The sequence below is a fragment of the Archocentrus centrarchus genome, chromosome 18 (genome assembly GCF_007364275.1).
Source record: "Archocentrus centrarchus isolate MPI-CPG fArcCen1 chromosome 18, fArcCen1, whole genome shotgun sequence".
Lineage (NCBI taxonomy): Eukaryota > Metazoa > Chordata > Actinopteri > Cichliformes > Cichlidae > Archocentrus > Archocentrus centrarchus.
The window spans coordinates 18437823-18457151 of NC_044363.1; the positions used below are offsets into that span (position 1 = coordinate 18437823).

Here is a 19329-nt window from a genome sequence, read left to right on the forward strand (position 1 = left end):
TCACAAACACTCACAAAACAGCAACAACAAAAACATTGGAAATTACTTTGGAGATCAGATTATTTTTCATTAAATGTTAAATAGAAACTCAGGTGAAGGTGACCTGTAATATTCTTATTTTTACTTTTTACATTGATTAATTTTCTGTGTTCTAACAGATTTTGTCTCAGAAAATTTTGAAAAGTTTTTGTCAGCATGACAAAAACTGTGATATATTCTTCTGCACATCTGAAAGAAATGAGGAATACGAGTAGTTAGTTGATGCTAAATGATTCTTTGAGACTTTTTTCTGCCTGAACTTTACTGATGTCAGGCCAGGTTTCTGGGATGTCAGCAGGTTCTGCTTCATATTCTTCAGCAAATTCCTTGTTGTATTTTCTCATTATATATTTCCAGTAGTCTGATGCCTCAAGGCTTGCATCTGGTTGAATATTCCAGTCTTTATAAATTTCCTTGTAATTCTTGTAAAGGTGCCATTCATCGTTTGTATCTCTGCAACGAAAACTCTTGATGTCACTGTTCACAGAGGAAGAGCATATGTCAGTGACAAGTTCATCTGTGAAGAAGTTACTGTATCTACCCAGACCCTTTGGCCTATGCAGTGAAGCAAAGTGCTCAGTATGGCCTTTTCCTCCTGCATCACAGGGAGCTTTGCAGAATGGACACTGTTTGCCACAACCAATCAATAATTTGAAAAGGTCATTCTGGGGCTGCACATGGAGATGTTCTAGTTTCCTTTCAAAGGTAGATTCTTTAAACTTGTTTCTAAGAGCTTCTGTCATGTCTTTCACAGATGCTGTGAGCCAGTCTGCAAACTGTTCCGTGTCAGCGTTGTTCAGTATCATAAAAGCACAAAGAGCATCCTGAGAAATGACCAGTTTATCACCAAGTTCTTTGCAAATATCTTCAACAAATGCCTTCAAATCATCACTCTCTCTGGTTTTGACCTTGTTGATTGCAGCGTTTATGCTGTCAATAGATGACCGTAGATGTCGGTCCTCAAACTCAAATACTGTCAACTCATTTGAGAAGCGCTCCTTTATTTGTTCCAGTATCCATGTCTTTACATACTTCTCATATGAGCAAATATAGTTCAGATAGTCTTTAAAATTCCCCTTGGAAAGCAAATCCAGTAAAATTGTATACTGTAAGGACATTCGTGTGCTGAACTGCTCGAGTTTCCTCATTTCATCAATGATATCAGGACCCAGAGAGCGATTAACAAAGCCTTCAACAGCAAGCTTCAAGCACTGATTTGTGAATTCTTCTGACACTGGTCTCGTTCATGGAACACATCTTGGAAATCATCACGAAACTTTTCCTTGTTTTTATTCAGGCATCTGTAGGGATCATTTTCTTGTATGAAATCTTCGTGCATTTTCTGAAACTTTCTGGCTGCAAATCCACAGATGTGCTGTTTTAAAGAAACTTCAAATTCAACATCTGTCTTAACATCTTGATTGTTTGTCAGCTTCTCATCAATGATGTGTAGGATCTCCTGGATGTAAGTGTCATGGTAATTATTTTTTCTTTTCACTTTTTCATTCACATTTTCTGTGCAAGCATCTATGACGCTGTCAGCCAGACGTTGTGCAGCCATTATGTGATCCTTACCGGTGAAAAACTTATTTGCAGTCCGTCTAACGTTCTTCCAGAATCCTTCAGCTGTACATTTGAAAGACCCTTTTCCACAATCTTTCAGACTCCTTACACTTAATAATTCCCATGCATGGCTACCCTTATGTTTCAGATTTTCTCTCAGATAGTGGGACACGCTGTCAATGACATTTGAAGGTTTTTGTTTAGAGAAAGACAGTTTGCTTAAAGTTTTACTCCACATCTTATCAAACTCTTTGTCCAACTCTGAGTTTGTCATTTGGACATTTTTCTTTTGACATTCATCAATTAATGCGCACACTGCTTTTTCAATCTCTTGTGTATGATTGTCTTTGATTCTATCAATTTCTCTCATTCCCTTTCTGATTTCTGCTGCTGCTTCAAGCTGATACATTACATCACTTTCCATTTCACGACGAAGGATCTTTGCACTGTTTGAGAATTCCTCTTTGTGTCCTTCAACCAGATACACATGACCCTCTGTTTGCTCAAAATACTGTGTCAGATTGTCTAGAAGGTTCTTCTCCCCTGCAGACAGCACTGTGGAGGATTCAGTTTTCAAAGATCTGAGAAATTTCCTCATGTCAGAGATTTCTGATTTTGCTGCAATGGTACCAAAATTGGAAATTTTAATTTCTGCATTTGTTACCCAGGTGTACATTTCTTTTCTGAATTCCCACTCCCATTTGTTGAATTCTGTGCAGAGCTTCATGTATGCATCAGCTACCAGACTGTTTCTGAAGCTGAAGATGAAGTTTTCATGTTTCACTGCATTCCACAGGCTTCTCACCCACTCTTTAAACTCCAAGATATTATTAGCAGATGACTCACAGTTTCCCAGTAGCTGAATTATGTTTTTCTTGAGCTCATTTACAGCCTCTGTGATGTCGAATTAGGAGAAGATACAGGTACATTCGTAGTGTTTGTGTATGCATTTATTTATTTATCTTTTTTCTCTCTTTTCTTTTGGGGTTGTTTAAAGGTTTTTACCTGCTTCTGGACCAACTGTAAAGTAAACAAATTTCCTGATACACTGATAAATAAATGGGAGATAAAGCAGAATTGCTGTTTGGTCTTTTGAGTGGAATCCAGTTGTGGAAACTGCGTAGATGAATCCATCCTTTTCAAGTGGGGAAGCTGCACAAATTAAGGCAGAACTTGACAGCCTCGCTGTACCCTACACTGACTGGTGCCATTGGTGGGTTTCCATTCCAGAGTCCAGGAATGTACCAGTTCCCAGTGTCCGGACTGTACTCCATCACATCAGTAAAGCTCTTGTTCTCCTCCTTCTTTTCCATCTTGGCTGTTGCCTGAGTCATCTCATTTAACTGATCCAGGAGCAGTTTCCTGTCTCGTAAGTTCTTGTCATGGGCTGAAACATCAGACACATTCTGGTGAACAAACTGACATTTAGGCTTTTTTCCCACCTCCTTCATCCTGAGAAAAGCATGCACAACTATTTGTAGGATGTCCTTCATTTCAGTTAAATTCTCCATTGCAATATTAACAATGGTGACATCACTCAGCCCCACAACAAGTGTAGCGAGCTCATTGTCGTGCTCATAGCTGTTGTCTATTTGTGCGAGTTCTGGTGACTTTAAGCCCTCAGTATCAATGATCACCATGAAGTCACAGTTTAGCACTTTTTTGAAGTCTTCATTGATTTTGATGAGCAACATAAAGGCACCTCGAGTACATCGACCACTGCTGACTGCAAACTGCACTCCAAACATGGTGTTAAGGAGAGTGGACTTTCCTGTGCTCTGAACTCCAAGAACTGTGACCACCAGTATCTTTTTATTCTTTCTTCTACGAGACAACAATTTACTGAGCTGAGAGAGGACATCACTCACCCATCTGAGAGGAATGTTGGATGCATCTCCATCTACAAGCTCAAGAGGAAATCCATCAAGCAACAGCTCTGCACACAGTTTGGGCAGATGCTGCAACTGTTGACGTGATCTGTGTTTTTCTGGAAGACACAATGAAGCTTCATAGATCTGACCCATTTCACGGAAGAAGTGTTCAGTCCCCAGTGAGCTGTTGGAAATTTGTCTGTCAATTTCTTTGATCTCCTCTTTGTTCTCAGAGTTCTCAGAGCATTTTTCTTTATATTTGTCCCTAAGTTCTGACAGTTTTATACGAGACACAGTATCGAGGTTCATTCGCATCCATTTCAGGAAATAAAACCTCTCTGTTCCTGGGCTTGATATCCCAGTGAGGACGTTTGTCATAGGTGTTGATATGTCATAAGAGTTCTGCTTTTTCCGCAGTTCTTCTTTCTTTTTCTGAAGCTCACTTTTGTAGTTTTCTATATTTTTAGACCCAGCATTTCGAAGTCGAAATTCTTCCTTCTCTAAGCAGGTCAGTTCTTTCCATATTTGGCCTTGCCGGGGAAGCTGATCTTCTTTGTATTTAAGGATGTCCTGAATTTCTGCAGTGATGGCTTCTGCATTTTTCTTTGCAGTCTGGCACTCTGGAGAGTCTTCATCAACCAGGATTCCCAGTTCATGGGCAACGTCCACCATCATCTCTATTTTCATGTTCATCTCTGATTTTTCAACCACATTTCTGACTGTTTTTCTCAAATCTTTTACAAAGTCTGCATCATTTTTTTTCTTTGTCTTAATAATGATGTTGTTTTTAGTCAAGCTCAGGTTGGTTGCCACTTTTTCCAAAGCATCTAAACTGAAGCGCTTGCTCTCATGGTTACCCACCAAGAAGATCTGTGTTTTGTGGTTCTTGCTTTTAAGCAGATTGAACACAGACTCAGACTCAGACTCCAAAGAGTCAAAGAAGACAAAAACTGCTGCAGATGTCTGACACAAAAAGGAATATTGTGTTTCAAATGAAGCAATGTCTCCACGAAGGTTAGCTACAGCCACTGGGTGACTGAAAATATCAATGTTTGTGTTCCCACAGGGAAGATACCAAGAAATTTCAGTCAGTCCATTGGATATTCTTCTTGGACTGTCAAAACTCTCCATGTTGTGGTGAACAAAGGTGTCATGGTACTGCTGAGAATTGCTCAGAAGCTTATTGAGAATCTCTGACTTGGACAAGGAGCACTCACCCAGCCTCACAAAAGAGACCATTGGAAGTTCAGAGAGAACAATTCTTTCTTCAATGAAGCCCTTTGACTCTGAAAGAGACTGAGGTCTGTACTTTTTAACAATGTCTCTCATGGCCCACAGCATCAGTGTGCACTGTTCTGTGCCACAATTGGGAATCAGCAGAGGAACAGAGAACTGACACATAGACATTTTTAGAGCCATTTCCTGCTGTAGAAAACCATCAGAACACACAAAGAGAGCAGTGATTATGTCGCGGGGGTTTACCATGTCATCTGTGTTTGGACTGCTGACCAGATTCAGTTCTGCTTACAATTACAACACAGCCCAGCAATCAACAGGCGTATTGTATTGATGCTTAATCCCAGCGCTCTCTGTCGGCCTTGGCCTTTTGTACCGGGGCCACGCCAGGGCGGCTGCTCCCGGTCAGTGTGAAATGCGATTTGCATGACAGCCCTGAGTAAACAGTGCTTCCAGGTGTGCCTTCGCATAGTTGTGTATTTAAAAATGGGCCATTTGGCGAAGGCTCCGTTTTTCTTGGTATCTGCACATCCCTTCGTCTGGCACGCAGGACACAAAACAACGGATCTACGGAGTTCAAGTATTACATTTACTTTTCCATCTCAAACAGAAACTAAATATTTCACCGGGTCATAACTGCATACGATGTCCAGTGTGTTAGTGATGACAGACTGAAGCACTGACGGTCCTCTTCTGCTGAGCTATTCACATAGTCATTATCAGTCTTGGTTACATCAATATACAAAAGAAAATGTGGAAAACTGAGAATTTCCACAGCTGGGCATCCAGATGACCGCAGAGTCTTTCTTTCCATTATTATTATTGGTTGTGCATACGGTAAGATAATGAACGTAGACACAGAGAACACAAAGTTACCAATGGCACCAAATACGGTTCTGCATTTAATCAAACGCCACTTTATCAGACAGAGCTCTGAAACAGGAACCTGTAAGAACACAGATTTTAACACATACTGTATTGTTGGAATATGATATGTGCTACATACATTTACTTATATACATTTACTTCCCTGAGAAATTTGTCTGGAAAATAACTGATTACAAATACAGAAGCTTATAATGTTCTGTGTCATCATGACCTTTGTATTCTGACTGTACACTGATGAAGACTACACAATGATAGAAATGGGGACTTCGAGGTCACCCTGTTGTTGAAATTCTCTGCTTTCCACATTCTGTTTTGTGAATGATGTAATCAAGGCTGATATGCTCTGACTATATGAATCTCTAAGTTGAATTAGAAGGCGCCAGTGCTCCATTTCATGTCCAGTACCACACATGGGCATGGTATGCAGTCCTGACCCGGATTGATCTGTAAATATTTGGACTCCTTATTCCTGTTTGTGTTGTCATTCCTGTCGATAAGCGAACACGCAGAAACTAAAGCCTTAAACAGCAGACAGCAGCACACACTCTTCTTCTTCTTATTATTATTATTTTAAAATTTCTTCAGTCTACAGAATATGTTGCCATTGACATAAAGTGACCTCCAGCACTGTTTAGACGCTGTGGGTGATAAACAGTGAAGGTTTTTTTCCTGGTTTTAGGCTTTTGCGTGTTCTTCGATCGACAAGACTGAAAACAAGACAAGGGAAATGAGGAGTCTTTTTCCTAATTTAATGTAATATAATAGGAGCCATTTCCAAAACAGATTACAGGTTAACCCGGGTGGCACTGCATTGCATTGCCAGCATCTTGCTGCTGGGGTGCATGGAGTACTCGCACCGTCTTCTCTCAGGGCAGGTTTCTTATAGTCAAACCTTATCTATGTTGGTTACGTCACATACAGAACAGAGCACTAAGACTGACTACATGTTTTTGTCAGGGTTTCATAGTTGAAGCTTATCTATGTTGAATTGCATCATGTACATAACGTTTCTGCCTTTGCTGATTTAAATGTATTAAACTGTCTTAGAAGAGAGCAATGAAGATAGTAGTGCTAATCACCAGAGTAGAAGTACATTTTGTTTTTGTTCGGTAGCAAGGACAGCCTAGGCCTTCTGTGTCTCTGTGTCTGTCATAACAGTTCATGTTAGCTAGCGAGTGAAAAGTGTTGCAGTTAAGTTGATGAATCAGGAAAAAAAAAAATAAAAATTTGATAAATCAGCGTTCGGTAAATTCTCCTGAAAGCAGCTTTGTTACGATGCAGTTCTGAGTTTAGCAGCATTTTAGTTTCAGGTCAGACACATTTTGGTTTGGTCGTGCATTGGTTGATCTCTAGTTAGTTGGTGCAGAATAAAATATTAAAACCCTCCTTACATATGTGTTTGATTTGTTACAGAATGATACCACTGGATAAAAAGAGTGTGCTTACTTAAGGAGGATCTGGTACGTATTTTGGACTCTAAAGACTCAAAATGTGATCTCTATTTGTACTTTATATAGACTTGAGCCTGTCCCAGCTGCCACAGGGTGAGAGGCAGCGTACAGGCCAGCCTATTTTTTTTTTCCAAGTGGTCTTGAGTAGGGTTTAATCCCGGGATCCGGGATTCCCGGGAAATGCGATCAGAACCATTTCCCGTTTCCCGGGAAACGTTAGACGGGAAACCGGGAAAAAAGTCGCGCGCGTCGATTTGACTTTCAGAAAGAAAAGAAAGCTTCAGAAAGTTAAATTTAAGGAAATATTGAGAGAAGGGTTCGTTTAATGCGAAAAGCATTACTCTTCATTTCAGGCACGTTCAGCCTCCGTTTAAGGCTTCAGCCTTCATCTCAAGCGTTTTAATAGAGGTATTACACAGTTGTACTTTTTTCCTCTTTAATTTGTTGAAATCGTAGGCAATGTGTTTACCCTAAGGTATTTTGTATTATATAATTCTATATTATTATATATTGTTATATTGCATTATATAGCCTATAAAATATGCCTGCCCTGAACAATAAAGAAATATCTGTTTAACTTCGAGTGTTTCTTTTCCTCGTTTGCAGACGCTTACTAACAATCATGAATTAGGATACGGGCCTAATGGGTGAAGAAATGATCATGAAATAGATTGCTTTAACATATTTCGCTTTTAAAATGGAGTTGAGTAAAATGTATATTTTTTAGGCTATAAGGATCAGCCAGTTTTTCAATAGACGATTCACAGCGAACCTACTTTAACCCTCAGACACGGTGTTATAAATTTGCTGTTGCCAGAATGGCAATGACCAAGTCGTGGTGCATTACTCAAGGCCCTGTGTTATGTCATATTATAGTGTAGTACGGTAGTTAACTTTTCAATGACTATTACAGCGTTCCACTGGTGGAGATATAGTGCAACAGATGTCGCCACGACAGCGTGGCTGAGCCTTTATCAATGCTGTGTGGAGATGAACCGTATTGTTTTGCACCAGCAGTTGTAAAATAGCTTGTTATAATTCCATGTACAATGGAGGAATATTCGAATTATATTTGTTAAGGGAGTGTTGAGGAACGATACAAGACCGCATAGCTCGAGCACTCGAATGTCGAGATGTAGGTTTTATTGCGTTAATCAAGCCGACGTTGCCCCCTACTGGGCATAACAGGACATAGCTGGAAAGCTACCTCTACAATATCACAATAGGTTAAGGCCGACACAGGCTACAGAAGGCCTAATTAAAATAAAAAAATAAATAAACTTTTTCCCGGGATTCCCGGGAAATGGCTCGTCATTTCCCGGGATTTGATTCATGTCATTTTCGGGAAAAATATTAAACCCTAGTCTTGAGCAATAGTATCATCCAGGCTTTATGAAGGTCTTTCAAAATTTCAAACATTTTTAAAGCACTGGCTGCTTTGTCACTCATTTGCCATCCTGGAATTTCATAAACAACTCCTTTTAAATAGTCTGTGTAGGCAGTTTGTTACTAGCAACCTACCACAAAAACACACCATTTGTTTCCATTTCTTTAGTTTAACCCATGAAAAATGCCAAAGATAAGACAGTAACATGGAAGAAAACAGCACTCTTTTCAATAGCATTCATCAACAAAATGATTCCCAAAGAATTATTAGCTGAAAACTTGGCACATCTCAGCATGGTGTGCAGTGTGTCCTTAAAACATTTGAGGAAACCGAACAAGTGGAGAACCAAAGAAATGACAGGCCTTAAAACTATCTACAGCAGATAAAGAGGATCTGAAAGCCATGTCCTTAAGAAATAGGAAAAAAATCCAGCAAAGACCCGACACAGAACCTGAGAGATGCATCTACTACTGTTCACTGAAGCCTCATCAGAAATGGTCTCAGTGGAAGCATGGCTGTCAAGAAGGAAGCAAGGGAAACAGGGAGGAAAGACTGAGCTTCATGAAATGACACAAGAACTGAACTGAAAATCAGTGGCAGCAAGTCTGATGGAGTGATCAATCCAAATGTGAACCCAGGTCTGTGTAAGGCAGAATAAATGAGCCTACCAAAAATTCAACTGAATGTTTGCAATAAAATGCTGTACCAGATCACACAGTAATTACAGTCCTCAGTGCTAAACGGGCTCCTTCTTATATAGTGCTTTTCTAGCTCAAAGTGCTTTATACACCATGTGCTGCGTTCACCCATTCATACAAGCACTTCCTTCTACAGCTCAGTGCTTCCTGTCTTACATCCACACACATTCATACTCTGACGGCTGCATCAGAGCAACGTGGACTTCAGGATCTTGCCCAAGGATAATTTGGCATGCAGACTGAAGCATCCAGGAATCAAACCAGCAACCTTAAGATTAGTAGATGGCCTGCTCTACCACCTGAGACACAGCCACCCCGACTTTTTTACAGTTTAGGAATGTCATTATTTGTAGTTTCCCGTGTGCTTACTGCATATCATTAGTTGTATTTAAAGCAAACATGTCATCCATCTGCCCGTTTGCTTCGACTTTCTTCCCGGGTCGTAGGGCGGCTGGAGCCTATCCCAGCTGCCAGGGCGAGGGGGGTGCACCTTGGACAGGTCACCAGTGTGTGGCAGGGCTGAGAGAGCCCTGGTCCATGTGAACCATTCACACGCACATTCACACCTACAGCCAACTTAGAATCATCATTAACCTGACCCCACTGATGTTTTGGTATATTGGCTTTCTGGGCCAAAGGTAACCACAAGTTTTATGCAACTTTCATATTTGTGTGCTAAACATTTAGGCTAATCTTGCACAGAGACTGTAAGCAAAAAGAAATAAGTGAACATCCACAAACAGAAGTCATTTTAGATGGCATATGATTGCCTTTTTTTTATTATTTTCAAATTTACAAAACAAAAAAAAAAAAAAGGGAGGGAGAGAGAAGAAAGGATGGCTGGAGGAAAGAAAGGCACAGAGGAGAGGTCAAGGTCCAGGAGATGGATCGAAGGTGGTGGCAGACGAGGGGAGCTTCCTTTGAGCTGAAGCAGCAGCAGCAGCAGCAGAGGTCCTCCGGAGAAACTTGAAGCGCTTTTTCTTTCTGAGGCAGCGCTCGTGCAGCTCTTTGTGCTGCAGGATGAGGGCCTGCAGATCACTGAGTGTTTCTGCATTCTCTGCTTCAAGTGTTGTACACTTTATCTCGAGTTCTTTAACTCGGTCATGCTTTTCTGCATGCCTTTCTTCCAGAAGGTTCAATTTCTGCTGCTGTATTTTTTCTGCTTCCTGCAGGTCGTCACACTGACTCTGCACTTGTTGAAGTCTGCACTGGATGTCTTTGTTCCTCTCTTCCATCTTCTGGAGCATCTCCCTGTGCTTTGCTTCCTTTTCGTTGAGGACATTTCCATTGCTCTGCTGGGCTTTGTGAAGCAATGCTTGCAGGTTTTGATTTTGTGTCTGCATGTCCTCCAGTTTGGCCTCCACCACCCTGTGCTTCTTTTCAGTGTGCTCCAGTTTGGATTCGACCTCTGTGCGCTTCATCTTCAGTTCTTTGTTCTCTTTTAGAACTGCTACTTTGTTTTCCAATGCTTGATCGAGCATTTGCTGTAAGCTTTGGTTTCTTTTGCTCATTTCTAGCAGCTTTGTTTCCAGCTTTCTGCATTTTGCATTCTGTTCCTGCTGGATAAGCATCTGTGTGTTTCTTGTGACACCTTCATTAAGCTTTTCTCGCAAGCCTTTGTTTTCTTTCTCCATGGCTTCCAGCTTCGATTGCAGCTCTGCATCCTGCTCTAGCTTCTCTTTCTCCATGGCTCTAATTCTTTCCATGGCTGCTTTCAACTTGACTTGCAAGTTTTGCTCTTTTCCCTCCATGTTTTGGAGCTTGGACTGCAGCTCTTGGAGTTTTCTCTCCGCCACTCGGAGTTTGCTGCACGTATCATCCGCATGAAATTTCCCCTTCTGCACCCGGTGATGTGATCCACTTCTGTGGGATTTAGGCTCATCATCACCATTGAAGGGCTCGGCGTCAGTGTCAACTGAAGCATTTTGCCGAAAACCCCAGTAATTGGTGTCTATTTCAGGGTCAAGGGGGATTTCAGGCAGATCACCCCATTCAAGGGGGACTTCTGAATTATCACCCCAGTCAAACAGGTCGCTTTCTCCTGAGAGTTGAGACATGCTGTTGATCGTTTGACTGCTACTGATTGAAACGTTTCCAAATGCTGAAGTTTCAACTGCTGCAAACACGACTGCTGCGAACACGATTGGTGCAAACACGACTGCAATGAAGAGGAATGCTGCGAACACGACTGCAACGAAGAGGAATGCTGCGAACACGACTGCTCCGAAGAGGAATGCTGCAAACACGACTGCTCCGAAGAGGAATGCTGCAAACACGACTGCAACGAATAGGAATGCTGCCAACACGACTGCTGCGAAGACGAATGGTGCAAACACAACTGCTGCAAACACACTGAATTCTACTCTTCAAAGGCAAACCATAAAAAACAGACAGATAGAATGTGATGTCATAATGTAACAAATCTAAAGTCAACATTTCATATGCAAATTAGGTTATCACATGACTTTAAAGATGTCATGTGACACAAGAAGATGGCCTTGTTAGGAACTGCAGGCAAATTTCTATGAGGTAAGGCATTTTTTAAATTCATTTTTTTACTTTATGGTTAACATTCTTTGAACTGTTTTGCAATTCTATTTATTTATTCAACATTTGGTTTAAAATGACTGAAAAGTAGAAATTAGATATAGTTATAATATAAATATTTATTTTTTTATAAATATAATAGAAAAAAGGCGTTTCCTGGAGAAAATGCATTGTGAATGCTTGCTGCTGAATGATTGGAGCTGAAATGCCACGAAATGCTTTAGAGCTTAAATCTGATTGGCTGAAAGACTGAAAGCAGCTGAAAAATGCTGAAAATAAATTTGAAATTCAAAACAGCTGAAATTGTCAACAAAGTAGCTAAATGAAACTCAGTTTGCTTAAAGGGCAGAAAAACAGCCTGAAGAAATTTTAACTGCAGCTGAAGAAAAGCCAGAAAAGATACTGAAATGGGTAAAGCGGCCCACCAGTGTTCTTTTTGACTGCAAATTTGGATTTAGTTTCAGTCATAATTTAGTCATCTGAATAGTTTATTTTTAGTCTAGTTTTAGTCTAGTTTTAGTCGACGAAATTATCGTAAGAATTTAGTCGACTGAATCTGCAGTCCATTTAGTCGACTAAAATATAAAAAAATATTTAAAAAAATGCACCACTGCCAAAACAAAAATCTGTATTTATTTGCCAGTAGAAATTGTTGAAACTTGTGAAATCCTCCTGATCTTTGCTGTATTGTGGAAACATGTAAAAAATAATGTGAATGAAAACAGAGGCTGCAAAATGCAGGAAAACAATTTAGTGCCATTGCTAAAGGTTTGGATGAGTGTACATGAGTGGTCAAAGTCTGCTGCTTGTTGCCACAGTACTGCTCATTTTCTCAGCTCTAATTGTTTTGTAAAACCTTTGTTTTTAGTTGCATGATTGATAAAAGATGCACACATACCAACAGCAGGTAAAATCAGATCTAGAAAAGCTGCACCAAATGCTGTCTGCAGGGACGGTGAACTGGGGAGTGTTCAGTGTCACTTACCGTTTTTCTCTGCAGTAATTATTTTACTGTTCTGACTAAAGGTTTTTAGGTTCTGTGTTTGAGGATGCTGAGGACAACCAAGAAAGAGATGATGATGATGATGATGATGTTTTGCCGTGAAGCATAAACATGGAGAACCCACAGATGACCTGGAAGGTGTTGGAGTCGTCATCAGAGGTGTGGAAGTGTTTAACAACCTTAGGAGCATTGCATATGATACCAATGCATATGATAGTATCACATTTCCTGTGTAATATAATGAAGGTTTTGGAATGGTTTTAATTTTAGATGAGTGATAAAGGGGGAAAAAGAACTTGTAAGGAATTCCTGTGTAGTGTATAATGTGTGTTTGGATGGAGCTGGTTCTTCTGTTCATCCTAATTTGAAAATATTTTCACTGCAGAAGATCACTGCAGGTCCCACTAGATGTGTCAGGAACCGCTGCGTGGCAGGCAGGTGAGGACCCCAAAGCAGGGCGCTGGACTCGGAATAACTCAAAAACTCAGCTTTTATTTGCTGGCAAACACGGGGGTGGAACTGGCAGGACCAGCAGCAAACACTTGGAAACAGGAGGGGAAAAAAAACACACACACACACACACACACACACACACAGAGCACTGAGACCAGGGTCCTATTCCAGGAAGCAGGTTCAACAAACTCTGAGTTTAAAAACAGACTCTGAGTTGATCAACTCAGAGATCGGCAACTCTGAGTTTCCCGTTCCAGAACAGCTGATCAGAGTTGGTCGATCAGCTCTGAGTATGATCACCCTGAGTTAGCGCGTGCTAACCATCATCAATGGAGCGCTGACACCAGGATTCACCATGGCAACGAGTAAATAAAGGGCGGAGCCTCCATCTTAATCTGGTGGATGGAGGATCCCACGTGTCAGTGTGGACCATGACGAGTCACTTTAATCAGCCTGACCCACTCTGTCATCATCACAGACAGAATAAAAGTTTGTTATCAAATATATCATTTCTTTATAATGTCTGCTGTCATCATTTTCACAACCTGAATCTCCATCAGATGAAGCTGAATCTTAATTTCACATTTAATTTATAAAATCTAATTATTCAGCCTGACGGACAAACTGCAGGAGACAGAAAGTGAAGATAAAACTGTGGAGAAACAGCTCAGACTGAGTTTACTGACCGACCTGTGTGTTAGAGACTGAGACAGCAGCAGACCCCGGGGGAGCTGACCTCAGGTCAGTTTATTTAAGAAAAACTGTTTTTGCTGCAGTTTATGACAGTTCAGTTTATGACAGTTCAGTTTATGGTTATTTGTTGAAATAATTGTACAGTAAAAATGGAATCTATTGATGGAATAGCAACCTCACTTTATTCATTTATTTAAGTGAGGATTTCATTATTTCTGCCATTACTGGATAGAAATGAGATTTGCAGGAAAAACTGCTTTAATGTTTCCAGTTTAACCATTTGAATCTGATCTAAGATCAGCTGATAGATGACAGCTCTCTGACAGCCACAGCAGAGATGTTTCACTGAGTTACTGTTAAAGGTCAGAGTTCAGTCATAGTTTCATATTTAGCTGAAAAAATTCAGAGCAGATTTCCAAGTCTGTAATGAATGTAAAGTTTTACCAGTAAAGGCAAACATGCTGTGATAAATGCCTCCTAAACTCAGCAGCTGCACCAACCTGACATTTCTCCTCCCTGAGTTAAACAGATGAATGGAAGTTAAATGGTTACAAACATAAAAAACACTGGTCCACAGACAGGCGCAGTGAGCTGAAATCAACAGCTGACCCACACAAAGCTACCTGAGACGCTGTATTGAACTACTATATATAATTTAATTATTTGTCCTGACTGGTTTCACCTCAGATGGTCTTCTTTCTCCTTTTGGTAGATTTCTCCCTCCTCTGTTTTGATGCCAAGAAGAAGAAGAAGAAGCTGCTTCACAGAAGTGGGCTTCATGGTCTCAGTGCACAGACTGCCAGTCACACTCACACACAGCAACATGTGTTTTCACTGCCACAATCAAAACATTGAACAAAATCCATGTATTGTTGTTTGGAAACGTGTCACCTTACTGCATGCTAAGGTGTGTTATTAAAGAAAACATTGAGTTCTGTTTTTCTGCTTTGATGATATCCCAAGCTTTTGTTTCACAAAGTTTATTTTCCAGTGGACAAAATGTTTACTGTTACACATTTCTTTCTCATAGGGAATTTTTTCCATATTTTCCCATATTTCAGTCTCTGGTTCTTGAGAGTCATGGCTGCTCTGTCTGGTCTCTGACAGAGATCCTTAAAAATATTATTGGAAAGTACCTATTCATTTTACTTTCAAACAGCTTTATGTGAATGTTATCTTTTGATGTATTATTTTTAATATATTGATCACAGTGTAGTGTACAGTAGAGACATCCAACAATGATGAGACTGGGCTGCTTGTGTGTGATTTGGAAGGTTTGTGTCTGTCTGTGACTCTGCAGAGGTTAAAGCTGTGATCCAGTCTCAGTCTCTGACTGAAGGTTGCTGAGACTCTGATTAGATACACAATGTGAAGCTCACAATTCCCTAAACAAATAAAACAGTAATGACAAACACAAACAGCTGTACTTATTTCACAGACACGAATGTTTACAAACATAATATTTATTTTAAGGATTGGACTTCATAAAGCGCACTGATGTTAGAGTGTGTGTTCATATTGAAATCATTTTGTAGGCTGAAACTGTAACGGTGGACCTGAGATGGTCCAGAGAAAGTAAACACATGTTCATTGGAGTAATATTCAGGTGATGGCTGTGAAACGTCAACAGACTGAGACAGACAGCTGTGAAATGCGCGCACAATGACGTCACCTCATTCACTGCTAGCTACACTGCTAGCTACATCGTATCATTCACGATCATCTATGTAAACAACGTTTAAAGATGTCGCCGCAGCTCTGCAGCTGTAATTGTTTCAAACCATATATTTTTGTTCGTTTGAACTCTGAGGATGTTTTTAAAACGGTCTTAAAAGGCTGTTGCTATGGTGGTTGTCACGGACGCCTCAGCAGCTTCTTGGGCTAACCTGGCGCGTCCGGTTCCTGCTGCTAGCTGTCTGCCGCAGGGAGGAGCGTCCCATTTCAAAGAGCCGCTGCTCCGCCGTAACTGTGGCTCAAACACCACTTTATCCTTTAAGGAAAGGCCTTTTATAGCCACTGAGGACACACACACTAATGTGCACGTCAGTGTCACAGTGTGACTTCACTAAAACCTCTAAAGTATTGTTTATAAAATGGAAAATGAGCCGGGCAGGGACCTGATGATGGAGACTGGGGGGTCTGCAGCTGACGTTTCACAATCCTGATTGACTCGCTGTACATTCATAGAATTCATCAGAGCAGAGTTTAGACTGCACAGTGTGCTGCGCTCACTGTTACTGTGTCAGCTGCTGCCTTCATATATGTTTGCTGCTGAGGTTTGATGAAGCAGGTGGAGGAGAGTCAAAGCATGCTCACAGCCAGCTCATCATTTCCATGCAAGGAGCCTGCTTGGATTTTAGTTTGATTTATCATCTCGAACCAAATGTTAGATGTGACTGATGGGCTGCAGACCTGCAGGGTGCAACATAACTTTGACCCAAGGATCCCAGGATAGAGCCCATGCCCACCAAGCCCCTGGGTGGATCAATGGTGACAATGAAGACAGATAATCAATATGGATATTAAATAATAATCCACTACATATTTGTTGGATTCAGCAAGAGTAATATGGATGACATTTAGTCTGAATTACTAACCCTAGCTCAGCATACAATGACGTCCTGGACTGCCAGTATTATTAGTTTGAGAAGGAGAGTCGTTTTGGTCGCAGTTTTGATTATAAAATAAAAGGGAAAATATAAACAAACAAAAAGCTCAACATTGTGAAGACTTGGAAGAACAATGTGACACTGATGAGAGGATTAGGCTTCCCAGGTCATTCCCAGGCCAAACCGGCTGGTGATCAGAATTATTTTATATTTTTTTTGTCATGGCCGGGGAGGAAACAGGCGAGGAATGGCTGACACGAAGGACTCCAGAAGTCAGCGTAACTTAAAAGGGATTTATTTAAGCAGGGGAAAAACAAATACAAAAATCTTGGAAGGGAGACGACGGTCAAACACAGGGAACACACGGGCACACAACATCAACGACGCGACAAGGAACACATGGAAACTGAGGGCTTAAATACACACTGGGTAATCAGGGCAAGAGGAAACAGCAGGGAACAACAGGTGAGGCAAATGAAACTAATTACACAGGGGAAGCAAAGCTGAACACAAAGCACAGGAAAACCAGACTGTCAAAATAAACAGGAAGTGACAAACCAAGGAACATACTGACTAAACAACAGGCACAGACTCAGGACAGAGACGCAGACATATCACAACACTAGGAAACACAAGACATCAACCTACTGGGAGGACACACTCAGGAAATAAACTAACACAAAACGCTGGGCCAACGGCCCAGGACATGACATTTTTTTTACCCAATTTCGCTGGCGGTGCAGCGCTCACAGCCTGTCCGAGGTCCTGGGCTGAACTTCAAGCCCAGCCCGTCCCTCCAGACAGTGCTCGCTGCTCCACTATAATGACCGCTTTACTCTCATCTTTCTACTGTTTTTAATGGACAGTTCTGCTTACAATTACAACACAGCCCAGCAATCAACAGGCGTATTGTATTGATGCTTAATCCCAGCGCTCTCTGTCGGCCTTGGCCTTTTGTACCGGGGCCACGCCAGGGCGGCTGCTCCCGGTCGGTGTGAAATGCGATTTGCATGACAGCCCTGAGTAAACAGTGCTTCCAGGTGTGCCTTCGCAGAGTTGTGTATTTAAAAATGAGCCATTTGGCGAAGGCTCCTTTTTTCTTGGTATCTGCACATCCCTTCGTCTGGCACGCAGGACACAAAACAACGGATCTACGGAGTTCAAGTATTACATTTACTTTTCCATCTCAAACAGAAACTAAATATTTCACCGGGTCATAACTGCATACGATGACCAGTGTGTTAGTGATGACAGACTGAAGCACTGACGGTCCTCTTCTGCTGAGCTATTCACATAGTCATTATCAGTCTTGGTTACAAAAGAAAATGTGGAAAACTGAGAATTTCCACAGCTGGGCATCCAGATGACCGCAGAGTCTTTCTTTCCATTATTATTATTGGTTGTGCATACGGTAAGATAATGAACGTAGACACAGAGAACACAAAGTTACCAATGGCACCAAATACGGTTCTGCATTTAATCAAACGCCACTTTATCAGACAGAGCTCTGAACCAGGAACCTGTAAGAACACAGATTTTAACACGTACTGTATTGTTGGAATATGATATGTGCTACATACATTTACTTATATACATTTACTTCCCTGAGAAATTTGTCTGGAAAATAACTGATTACAAATACAGAAGCTTATAATGTTCTGTGTCATCATGACCTTTGTATTCTGACTGTACACTGATGAAGACTACACAATGATAGAAATGGGGACTTCGAGGTCACCCTGTTGTTGAAATTCTCTGCTTTCCACATTCTGTTTTGTGAATGATGTAATCAAGGCTGATATGCTCTGACTATATGAATCTCTAAGTTGAATTAGAAGGCGCCAGTGCTCCATTTCATGTCCAGTACCACACATGGGCATGGTATGCAGTCCTGACCCGGATTGATCTGTAAACTGTTTGAAAAAGGCTTTATTAAATATAATATTTGGACTCCTTATTCCTGTTTGTTTTGTCATTCCTATCGATAAGCGAACACGCAGAAACTAAAGCCTTAAACAGCAGACAGCAGCACACACTCTTCTTCTTATTATTATTATTTTAAAATTTCTTCAGTCTACAGAATATGTTGCCGTTGACATAAAGTGACCTCCAGCACTGTTTAGACGCTGTGGGTGATAAACAGTGAAGGTTTTTTTCCTGGTTTTAGGCTTTTGCGTGTTCTTGGATCGACAAGACTGAAAACAAGACAAGGGAAATGAGGAGTCTTTTTCCTCTTCACCCACTGTAACATCGACTGAGGTGTGCAAGGCCCTGAGGAGGACCAACCCCCGAAAAGCACCTGGCCCCGACAACATCCCTGGCCGTGCTCTGAGGGTCTGCTCTTCAGAGCTGGCCGAGGTTTTTACAGATATTTTTAATTTGTCCCTCTCCCAATCATCTGTGCCCACATGCTTCAAGTCCACCACTATAGTGCCCCTCCCTAAGAAAACCAACACAACCTCTTTGAATGACTATCGTCCCATTGCACTCACTTCACTTGTAATGAAGTGCTTTGAAAGGATGGTCATGTCCCATATTAAAGGATCCATTCCGGACACATTAGATCCCCTGCAAATTGCATACCGTCAGAACCGTTCAACTGATGATGCTGTTAATGCAGCCATCCATACAGCCCTCTCACACCTTGAAAATAAGGACACTTATGTTCGAATGCTGTTTATAGACTACAGTTCAGCTTTCAACACCGTCATCCCAAGCAGGCTGGTTGAAAAGCTGTTCACCCTCGGAATACCACCCTCCCTCTGCCGCTGGGTCTTGGACTTCCTTACAGACAGACCTCAGGCAGTCAGAGTTGGTACCAGGACATCAGAAACAAAGACAGTGAGCACTGGGACCCCACAAGGCTGTGTGCTCAGTCCTCTCCTGTACAC

The 19329-nt window shown here is 41.2% G+C and overlaps 1 pseudogene; it reads right to left on the reverse strand.

Moving 5' to 3' along the window:
* Positions 1-254: 254 nt before the first annotated feature.
* LOC115797062 (interferon-induced very large GTPase 1-like) lies at positions 255-5179 on the reverse strand (annotated as a pseudogene).
* Positions 5180-19329: the final 14150 nt, after the last annotated feature.